We start from the raw sequence: 12161 nt of genomic DNA, 5'->3' as shown, positions 1-12161 counted from the left end.
AAATGAGACTATGTCCCTTATTTCTTTCTCTGTATCTTTGTCATTTGCATATAGAAATGCTACTGATTTTTGTGCATTGATTTTGTATCCTGCTACTTTGCTGTAGGAGTTAATCACCTTCAGGAGTTTTAGGATGGAGTCTCTCGGGTCTCTTACATATACAATCATGTCATCAGCAAATAGAGCTAACTTAACTTCTTCCTTTCCAAATTGTACCCCTTTTATTTCCTTCTCCTGTCTTATTGCTTGAGCTAGGACTTCTAGTACGATATCAAAAAGCAGAGGTGAGGGAAGACAACCCTGCCTTGTTCCTGATCTTAATGGGAATTCCTCCAGTCTCTCTCCATTAAGTATTATTTGGGCCTTCAGAGCTTTGTATATTGCCTTTATTATGTTAAGATATGAACCAACCATGGCAATTCTCTCCAATGTTTTGATCATGAAGTGATGTTGTATTTTGTCAAAAAATATGGAACGCTTCACGAATTTGCATGTCATCCTTGTGCAGGGGACATGCTAATCTTCTCTGTATCGTTCCAATTTTAGTATATGTGTTGCCGAAGCGAGTACATGTTTATGCACTTTTTTGAGACAAGGTCTTACTATGTAGGCTAGGCTAGCCTCAAACTAAGACTTCCTGCTTTAGGCCCCTGCATGCTGGGATGACAGGTTTGCACCACCAATCATGGCTCAGCCTTACACTATCTTCATGTGTCTCTTATCTCATATAAAGTTTTTATGTAACCATCAGTTATTCTTTGCTGCATAAGATGCATACAAATCTTGTGAGAATAGATGCCACTATAAAACACTTCTGTCTAATAAACATGTTGCTAAAATTCCCAACATGGCTCTCTGGTTCCTCATAAGGCTTCAAACAAATTTTAGGACAACAAAAGAATTTAGATAATTTCCTAGATACCAGGAAGGCTTTAACTTGAAGATATTGCTGTACTTTTTGATTACAATTAGGTATTCTATTTCACCTGAGAATGACATTCATAACTTAAGCCCTGCCCAGGCCTTCTGGGGTTTAGGTAGGAAAGAAGAAAACAATATTATGATTTTGGTTTTGTTAACAGATTAATTTAATCTCTTGAACATTTCTTTAAAGGGGCTGGAGAGATGGCTTAGTGGTTAAGTCATTTGCCTGCAAAGCCAAAGGACCCAGGTTCGATTTCCCAGGACCCATTTAAGCCAGATACACAAGGGGCACATGCGTCTGGAGTCTGTTTGTAGTGGCTTGAGGCCCTGGCACGCCCATTTTCTCTCTGTCTCTCTTCTATCTCTATCTCTCTCTGCTTGCAAAAAAAGTTATTGAGAGACTACTTGTAAAGAAGAAGGGATTCAGTGAAGGGGGGTTTTGGGAATAGGAAAAGGGAAGGTGGTGGGAGGGGATTATGATCATGGTATATTGTTTATATTTATGAAAACTGTCAATAAAAAGTTTTAAAAATTGATAAAAGTATCTAAAGGAAAGAAATAGGCATAAAATTAAATATTTCTATCTTTGCTTTCTGAGAAGTCTGTTGTATACTTTAGACATCATTTAATCCTGGGACTGGAGAGATTGCTCAGTGGCTAAGGTGCTTACCTGCAAAGCTTCACAACCTGGGTTGGATTCTCCAGTTCCCACATAAAGCCAGCTGCACAAAGGGGCTCATGAGTCTGGAGTTCCTTTGCAGTGGCTACAGACCCTAATGCTCTCTCTGTCTCTCTTTCTATCCTCCTCTGCTTGCAGTAAGTAAATAAATAAAAAGAAATCACTTGTGGTATTATTTTTATATGACCATGCTAATTAAATATGAGTGAAATGCAATTAAATAGTAAAATAAATATTCCCAAACTTTCCTGGCTGAGATCTGTGGTGAGCAGGGTAGACATCAAGGGACCGGGTTGGGTTGCTGGGTTGGTTTAAGGCTGGAGTCACACCTCCCCACGGCTGATAAGGAGCTCAGATGATGGCTGTCTAGGTGGCAAAAAGCACAGGCCTCTGGCTTGTATCCAAGGCTCTTCTGATGCCTTGTGGGACATTATCCTGAACTGCGCTACTTAGGAAATTTGCTTTCGTAGCCTGAGTTACTTCAGAGAAGTTGCCAAATGACTTTTTAAACAACTTAGATAAAATTGCTTCCTTGATTCTTAGGGTTTTAAGGAAAATTTAAAATTACTCTTCTTATCTGCCATTTTCTCCTTTTTCTGTTAAAGAAAATAAGACAGGCTAACATATGTTAGGCTTGTAAATTTGGCTACACCAGTAAAGGAGGATTATACTTTTCACTAGGCGATTCTTTGGAGGTAATTCAGGGGATCTCTGTACTGTAGGGAGGAATCACCACATTTGTATAACACACGTAACTTGACATAGACCAGAGGCTGTTGATGCCTCATCAAGGAATGATATTTCATATTGCAACCTCACATTTCAGCAGTGTTCCAGAGTTTTTGACAAAGCCATTTTGAGAACTAAATTCATCACATTATACCTAGTGCTTTTAGCATGCTTATGTGATAATATAATGTTTAAACAAAACAAATGAATAGTCATATTGCTTTTTATCAAACAAAGAGTGTGTTATAGCTCTAAAACTAAGAGTATATTCTTTTGCCCAAATATCCATGATTAGTACGTAAAATTCAGGACTCCATGATGGCAGTTACTTCTTTTCAGTTATTTTACTGATATCTACTTTTTAAAAACATATTTTATATACTTATTTGAGAGAGAAAGAGGGAGAGAGAGAGAGAGAGAGAGAGAGAGAGAGAGAGAGAGAGGGAGAGGGAGTTGTGTGTGTGTGTGCCAGGGCCTCCAGCTACTGCAAATGAACTCCAGATGCATGCACCCCCTTGTGCATCTGGCTTATGTGGATCCTAGAGAATCGAACCAAGGTCCTTTGGCTTTGCAGGCAAACACCTTAACCACTAAGCCATTGCTCCAGCCCATTATCTACTTGTTTTTATCTGCTTTATATTATTCAATTTGGCAAGCCTTTTTCAAAAGTAGGCTGGACATAAACATTTAACACTATGTTAAAATAAGCAAAAAGAAGGAAACAGCTAAAGTGCTAGCATATGTTTGAGATGTTTTTATTCTATGTAAAACAAGTCAATATGAGCATGTGATGACTAGGCCAGGGGCCGGGTGAGGAACAAGGAGAGGGAGAGAGAAAAACAACCTACGGATATTTCTTCTATGACATCAGCATTGCTTGTATACAATTTGGGGAGGGGGGAGAGGAATGGGGTGGCACAGCTGCCTATGAGGGAGGGTAGGGATGAGGGGTGGAGTTTACAAGCTTGTTCTCAGTGTGACCAAGGATCTGTGTCCAGTCTGAAACAAATAATGCAACAAATAAATAAGCAAGCAGACAAAAATATTAGTAAATAAGAAGCTATAACTAGAACTCATTGCTTCAAGTTTCTAAGAAAATGCCAGGATTATTCCATCCCATTTTTTTGCACTAACAAAGTATAAACTACCCAAGTACCTATCACCCTAAAACTTCCATCTCTCAAGTAGAATGAACAGGGGAATTTTTAAGAAACAGCCAAAAAGAGAGCTATACTAGAATGACATTAATAAATGTCTAGTGCTAAGTAAAATGAGAATTTGCCGTCTAAAAAAAAAAAAAAAAAAAAGGAAAAGAAAACAAAATATCCTTCCAGAGTCAAAAATCTCTTTTCTGCATCTTTCTTTCATCCTAGCGCTCTGCTGGTAAGTAAAAGAAAGTTTTAGCATCTCCTCTGTCCATTCATTTTTCCTACAGTCCTGGAAGTGCCGTGTTCCTTTGTTAGCACTGGCAGGAAAGCTTTTTGCATTATCCCTCTTCACTTATCCATATTCATCATCACACCTTTAATTTTGTAATAACTTCTACACCCCAAATTTAACTTTCGAGCACTTTAACTGCCTCACTTTCTCATAGGCATCTAGTTTTCTTACTCGAGCGTTCCCATTCCAAACAGTCGACAAACCAGGAAACAATGCCACCCCACCACAGTCTTGTTGCTCTCACCATTTCCTTTCTTCCTCAATTTAAATGTACTTATTTCTTGCTTTAGTCTATCATTCTAAATCCTGCAACTTCTTTCCCTTCTCTTTCCCTTTACAGTCCCTAGGCAACACAGTGTTCCTAAGTAAACCTTGCTTGTTACCCACTTAATAACTTTTACTTAAGTCCTAGAACAAAGATCCCCAAAGTTCACAGGCCTGACTCAATTTTACCCTGTTCCCCACGTTCAGTGTCTTTGTAAACAGTAGGGCATGAACCAATTCCGAGACATGCAAACTATATTATTGATGAATGAGAAGAAGGCCATGAACAATAATAGTGTATTAGACACGAATTGTAGCCATTATTCAGAAAGCTTCTGTCCCACTACATACAGACGAGTTATATTACCAGTATACAACATTAGATTATCTATTTACTTATTTATTCATCTTTTTCAGTACTGAGGATGAAAGCTTTGCATATACTATATGAATACCATACCAGTGGGCTACAAACCTATCCTTGGAAACAATACTTCATAATGGATAAGAGTCAACAATTCAAAACACTTACTTAGACTTTAAGAAAAAAAACAACAACAACTTTATTCCACATTCCTGACATCACATCTGATTTCAGTCATGAGATAGCAGCCGAGAGCTGGAAAGATAGCTCAGCAGTTAAAGTCTAATGCAGAGTCTAATGACCTGGATTCAATTGCCCAGTATCTATGTAAAGCCAGATGTACAAATTGGCACATGCATCTGATGTTCATTTGCAGTGGCAGGAGGCCCTGGTACATCCATACTCACACTCTCTCAAATATTTAAATAAATAAAAATTAAAAATCCAGGTGTGGTAGCGCACGCCTTTAATTCCAGCACTTGGGAAGCAGAGGTAGGAGGATTGCCATGAGTTCTAGGGTACCCTGAGACTCCATAGTGAGTTCCAGGACAGCCTGGGCTAGAGTGAGACCCTACCTCAAAATAATAATAATGATGATAATAATAATAATAATAAATTAAAAAGAAGCCAAAGAGAGTGTTTCCGCCTTCCTGCTAACACCCGCACTGCATCTGCTAGCATCTGTACTGAGCACCCTCACCTGGACTCTTGCAATCAGTGCACTTTCTCTGCAGCTACTGAAAGCAGCCTCTCCATTACTAATTGCTTTCCCATGACCCTTTGCTTCCCCAAAGTCTTCCTTCATCAAACAAAACTTTTGCCTATGTTACTTCTAGAAGTATACAGAAATACCCAATAAAAATCATCGCTGGGCTGGAGAGAGGGCTTAGCAGTTAAGGTTATTGTCTGTAAAGCCAAAGGACCTGGGTTTGATTCCCCAGGACCCACACAGGCCAGATGCACATGGTGGCATATGCATCTGTAGTTCATTTGCAGCGGCTAGAGACCCTGGTAAATTCTCTCTCCCTCTCTCTTTCTCTCTCTGTGCTTCTCTCTCTCTCTTAAATAAATAAATAAAAATAAAAAAATAGTAGCTTTTGGGGATAGAGATATGGCTTAATGGTTAAGGCATTTGCTAGAAAAGCAAAAGGTCCCAGGTGTGATTTCCATGTAAAGCCAAATATGTAAGGTGGCACATGCATCTGGGGTTTGTTTGCAGTGGCTGGAGGCCCTGGCATTCCCATTCTCTCTTTATCTGCTTCTGTATACATATTTTTCTCTCAAATAAATAAATAAGATAAAATAAAAATAATAGCTCTTGCATGTCTAGCAGACATTATGTACTGTAACCTGTTGTGAAAATTTATGCCTGGTAATTGTTTCTACCCTTACTCAGATAAGGAACTATTCCCAGCATTAGCTTGAGATGGAATCAGTATTTGGTTTCAGCAACCTGGCTTTGGAACCTGAATTCTTAAACACTACAACTTGTTCTTCTGTGTGACTAAAACTTGTTCACCTTCAGTTGCCCTCAAGCCAATTTTTAAAAATTTTCTCCAATTCTTTTTATACGAAATGCATGTAATAGAGATTCAAGATGGTGCAGTACAGATGCCTTTTTGCTCCACGACCTTTTATCAGTTTGGTATAACTGAGCTGGTCACTGCTTGAATGCTGCCAGTACCCACCTGGAGCTCCTGCTCCTGTGTCGCTCACATGAGTGTGAGTGTGCATGCCATCCAGAAAGTCATCAGTGATAGTTCCTAGGGATCCCCCTCGCCCATAGGGGAATTGGAATTTGTGGATATATGTTTCGGGTTCTCACCTGAATTGGTGACCCACTGGTAGCATTCTACACATTGATGTCCACGTTTCTGTACAGTTTCCTTCCTCTCAAACTTGGGTGGGACCCATGAACTGTTCCTAATCAATAAAATATACAACAACATGACTGGGGTGACAGCTCAGTCAGTGCAGTGCTTGTCTTGAGGTTGATCCCCAGTAAACATGTAAAAGTGCTAGGCATGACGTCACCTGCCTTCAATCCCAAGGTTGAAGAGGTGGAGACAAGTGGATTCTTGTTGCTCATTGGCCAGCACGTCTAGCCTAATGGTGAGGTCCAGAACAATGAGAAAGCCTGTCTCAAAAAGAGGTAGACAGCATTCCAGAGGATGATACCTGAGGTTGGTCTCTGGCTTCCACATACATGTGGACACATGTACACACAAATGCACACACCCCCACGGACATGAATATACACCTCACACACAAACGAAAGCATGTGTTCAACACGAACAGATATAATTAAAGAAGGCTCCATTTTATAGAATTGGAGAAAGAAGTTTTCCTTGATGGCTTAAAACAACAACCTTAAAAAGGGTGTCCATGTAACAATAAAGTACAGGGGCCCTTAAAGCTGCAGGTGGCCCATAAGACTTAAAGACAGGCATCTCAAGGACCACACAATAGGGAGGGTGGGGCCCGAGGGGAGGGTAAAGATTGGCAGGGGGCGGGGACACAAAATTGGACCCAAATGGAACTGGTGCCATAGATACTATATCCTGAAAGACAGACTAAAAAGTTGAATCCTCATCAGGTCCTTAGATGGAACACCTGAATCAAAGGGCCCTGGAGAGGGTGATGAGGGTATGATGAAGACTAACCTTAATCTTTTCCTGTTTCTCTTTCTATCCCTCTTTCTCTTTTATATTACCTATCTTTTTCTCCCTTCTTTTCCCTTGATGCTGCCCTATAACTTCCAGTACCAGGATGTGGTTAGCATCCACAACGAGCTGATGATCAGAGAGACCTACAAGGTTTCCCATAAGAAGATAGGCTTCTGTCAGAGCACTTGATTACCCATCAGAGGTTAATGGTGAGACCCTACTGCCAAAGACACTGTATGCTGTTGGTACAGAACATGGAGAGAGCTGGCTGGAATCTGGAAGAGAGTCAGTCCCCAGTTAGCTTGTCTAGTGCCAGAAAGTGATAAATGAGAAACTGAGGGAAAATAGCCAACATCTGTCCAAGCAACTCGTGGTCTAAGCTACTCAGTAGCAAACAACCTGACATGATGCTCACCCAAGTGCAATAGTGGCATGCAGCCATGGTGGGAAAGAACATGCTCTTGAATTGGCTAATGGATCTGTTCAGTGGAGTGGAACCTATCGTTGGGACTTGGAAATAAGTCAGAATCATATCCAAAAAATTAGTTTGCTCCCCAATATCAAGCCCCCACCAATCTTGGGCTACAAGAGGGCCTAGACCTATTAAATTCTCTCCAAAATAATAATGGTTGTCCCATTTATCCAATTCTGACTTCACTCTCCTTTGGAGAATCTGATTCTCTTTTACAGACGGACGCAGAACCTGAGGAGAGAATCAGCCCATCACACCTCACCAGCTGAAACCATACAGTAATTGGGGAAATGAGCAAGAGTGCTGCCTTCTTGGCAAACCTGGCATCAGCACAAGGGTGAAGGAGATAGACAAAGAGAACACTCCTACCAAACCAGAGATCCAGAGACACAGAGGCTCCCAAGACCTCATCACTGAAGTAGACCTAAAATGAACCCAACATGGCTCAGGGAAATTCGTGGCAGAGGGGGCGGGTAGATTGTTAGAGCCACACGTTGGGGCTTTATCAGAGACATTGCCTCTTCCCCATAACTGATGGCTCCCCCTACAATGTATTACCCATAATCCCCCACAGGAGGGTCTCTTTGGAGGAGGGAGGACAGGGAGGAGGCTAACAGTGGTACCAACATGTGCTGTTTATGCACTGAGTATGTATATAACTAATAAAGAAAAAAAAAAAGAATTAAAGATAGCCTCCAGAAAATATCCATAAAAAAGCAGACACTGGCTAAATAGCTCCTGGGAATTCTGCTAATTCTGGATGTGGGCATTTTCCCAGTTGATCTTCTAAAAACCCCTCTCAGACAACACCTGAATAGCAACCCGATGAGGTTCACAAGCGAAGGCACAGTGAAACCAGACCCGGACTGCCGACACATGAGACTCTAGTCACTAGTGTGCGGGTTTTGTTAGCTTAGAACTACTATTGAGAGCACGCCACTCTGAGGGTGAGTTCTACATCCTCTCAGAGGACACGTTAGTCATTTGTCTTATTGCTGTGATCAGATGTTTGACAAGAAGGGGGCAAGGTTTACTTCGGCTTGTGACTTGAGGGAACAATTCATCATGGCGAGGAAGACAACAGTGAGGAACGAGAGAATGCTGGTCACATCTGGACAGCTGAGGAGGCGGGAATAGGAATTCTCGGGACCGACTTCATTTCCTCTTTCCATTTAAAATGAAGTCCAGGACTCTAGCCCTTGGTATGGTGCTGCCCACATTTAGAGTGTCCTCAGTTAATCCTCTCTGGAAACACCCTCACCAACACACCCAAAGGTGCGTCGCCGTAAGACTATGTGTTTCTTCATTCAGTCATGTTGACTATCAAAATTAACCATCTCAGAGGGCAACCAGCTGGATTAAGCCCACTTCTATACTAATCACCTCAATAATACACACTTCATTACATTTATATTTTCTCATTCTCTGACTCCACCTCTTGGCTGGTGTCTCGATGGACTGGTTTCTCTTGCATCCTTGTTTCAAGTTCACGTTTTATGAGCACCTGTGGGCCACAGAGAAGGGAATAATGCCCTGTAAATGAGCTGCCACTGACTCCATTTCCTCTTCACCTCACTTGGTCTGTCTTTGGTTCTCAGCAGCAATCATGGCTTCTTTACCATCACTTCCAAAGATCCTAATTTCCTCCATCGACTTATTACTTATCTCCAGTGAATTTAGTCATGTCAAACCCAATTACCACTTTTAAACCCTAATCTTACATAATTTCTCAAATGCTTGTGGCATGAGCGACTACTTCCTTACAGTCGAAACTGTCCTCCCCTGGTTTAGGGGACACCACTTTCACCAGCTGCTTCTCCTCCGTCTCTGGCCACTCCAAGGGTTCTACCTGCTCTTTCAGTCTCAAAGTTTTAAATGATACATCTTGATTTGTACATATTAACAGGCATCTCAAATGTCACATGTCCCACAAAGCCTCTTGACATTTTAGTCTAAACCACTTCTTCTCCCTGATTCCCCATCTCTTCATTCTATCCCACACTGTTGCTTTGTCCAAAGCCCTTGGCTGAAATCTTTATGTCTTTTTATTTTCATATTTCCCATCTCCAATCTATAAATAAGTTCTGTGTGGTCTAGCTTTAATTCATACCACAAATCCAAACTTTACCACATCTGTAAGAGATTGCCTCTATAACTTGTTTTCCTACAGAGACCATTAACGAATGATTTTATAAATTGTGTCAATTAAGTCACCACTCTTTACATTCAAAATCTTTCTCACTGGCTTCTTATGATTTATTTGGGTTAAAGAAATCCTCAATCCTTTCATAAGTCTTATGGGTTTGTTGCAGTCAGGTTCACATTGCTGACAGAAATCACCCGACCTAGAGCAGCTTTGGTGGGGGGGGGGGGAGGAAGAAAGGCTTTATTTTGGCTTACAGACTCAAGGGGAAGCTCCATAATAGCAGGGGGAAATGATGGCATGAGCAGAGGGTGGACATCACCCACTGGACAAGGTAAGGTAAGCAATAGCAACAGAAGAGTGTGCCAAACATTGGCAACTGGCTATAATACCATAAGCCTACACCCAACAATACACTGCCTTCAGCAGGTATTAATTTACAAATCTCCATCAGCTGGGAACCTAGCATCCAGAACACCTAAGTTTATGGAGGACACCTGAATCAAACCACCACATTCTGCCCCTGGCCCCTATAAACTGATGATCATACATGATAGAAAATACAATGCATTCAATCCAGCTTTAAAAGTCCCCATAGTTTTTGCCAATCCTAATGGTGTTCAAACATCCCCATAATCCAAGGTCTTTTAACTGAGCCATAATACCAAAATCTCCTCCTCCAAGCCCATAATGGCACAGAATAAACACACTGCAAAAGATGGCATTGGGCATAGCAAAGAAATATTCAGCAAATACAAGATTTAAACATCAAACTCTGTAGCTCCAAGTCCAGTAACTCTAGTCAGTGACAAGTCTCCAAGTCCGATCATTCTACTCACCAGCAAGTCTCTGGAGTTCCAACTCTGACCCACCAACTAGGCTACTCGCAGTCCTGGAAAAGTTCATCTGGGGCTGACAGCTATCCTTGGCAGCCATCTCATGGTCCTGACATCTCCACTGGGTCTCCACTGCAAGCCACGGTCCCTCCTCGTGGCTCCATAGTCTCCATGCAGACTTCCAGCCAGCCTGCTTCACACTGCCCATCGCTGTTACCAAAACACAAGACCATGTTGCAAATTCAATGACCCTCTATTTCCTGCATTTCTTATGCTCCACAGTATCAGGCAGGGTGCCAATTTGTTAATCAAGGGGGTAAAGCAGACTTTGAAGAACAGGACACTCTTTGAGAACTTAGGTCTCTTCAAAGACTCTCAGTACCAACATTATTGTTGGAGTCAGGTTTGCATTGCTGGCAGAAATCACCTGACTAAGAGCAGCTTTTGGGAAAATAAGGATTTATTTTGGTTTACACACTCAAGAGGAAGGTCCATGATGGCAGGGGGAAATGATGGCATGAGTAGAGGGTAGACATCACCCCCTGGCCAACATAAGGTGGACAATAGCAACAGGAGAGTTTGCCAAAGATTGGCAAGGGGAAACTGGCTATAGCACTCATAATACTGCCCCCAACAATACACTGCCTCCACCAGGCATCAATTCCCAAATCTCCATCATCTGGGAACCTAACATTTAGGACACCTAAGTTTATGGGGCCACCTGAGTCAAACCACCTTAGGGTTCTTTAAAACCTCCTTCATTTTGCTTTGTCTATCATTACCCCATTCCATTCTGCCATCTGTTGGATTCTTTCTCTTTACTGAACAAGACAAGGTTATCCTGACTCAGGACTTTACTCTCTCAGATGGAAATGCTTTCCTTGTGATTCCTTCTAATCTTTCAAGGGTCAATGTTCAAATCTTGTTCTTTCATGGGAAAGTTTTCTAAAATGCCCATTTCTTGGGCTATTTAAGCTCATTCAATTGCCAGGGCTGTTGGGTCTGCCTTTTAAAAAGTGTGTATCAGAAAAATAAAATATTTTTAAAAGGGGCTGGAGAGATGGCGTAGCAGCTAAGGTGTTTGCCTGCAAAGCCAAAGGACCCAGGTTCGATTCCCCAGGACCCACATTAGTCAAATGCACAAGGCTGTGCATGCGTCTGGAGTTTACTTGCTGTGGCTGGAGGCCCTGTTGCACCCATTCTCTCTCTGTCTCTCTCCCTCTTCCTCTTTCTCTGTCAAATAAATAGATAAATAAAATATTTTTTTAAAGTGTGTACCAGGGAACTTAGGGTTTCTCATCAACAGGAAAAAAAAAAATGACCAAACTTCTTTTACACAAAAGCTAATTAGGAACTTGCCTCAGAGCTAGAGGGATAGCTTGTGAGTTGGGCTGCTTGCCTGGTAAGCCTAAGGACCCAGGTTGGATTCCCCAATGCCTACCTAGGTCAAATACACAGGGTGGCATATGTATCTGGAGATCATTTGTGGTGGCTGGAGGCTGTGGCACATACTCATTCTCTCTTTATCTGCCTCTTTTCTCTCTCTCAAATAAATAAGTGAATAACTACAATACTTAAAAAATAACTTGTCTCATACAATTGCATCAGTGAAATGAAAATTTAAAGCACAATAAGATCAAACTC

General features: G+C 41.5%; 1 non-coding gene across 1 annotated transcript; it reads right to left on the bottom strand.

The window, feature by feature from the left end:
* Positions 1-463: 463 nt before the first annotated feature.
* LOC123455136 lies at positions 464-570 on the bottom strand. The gene has a single exon (XR_006633695.1). It is a non-coding gene; the product is annotated as a U6 spliceosomal RNA (small nuclear RNA).
* Positions 571-12161: the final 11591 nt, after the last annotated feature.

This window comes from Jaculus jaculus, chromosome 15 (genome assembly GCF_020740685.1).
Source record: "Jaculus jaculus isolate mJacJac1 chromosome 15, mJacJac1.mat.Y.cur, whole genome shotgun sequence".
NCBI classification, from domain to species: domain Eukaryota; kingdom Metazoa; phylum Chordata; class Mammalia; order Rodentia; family Dipodidae; genus Jaculus; species Jaculus jaculus.
Note: the sequence above shows the minus strand (reverse complement) of the source record. Positions and strands in the feature narration are given on the sequence as shown.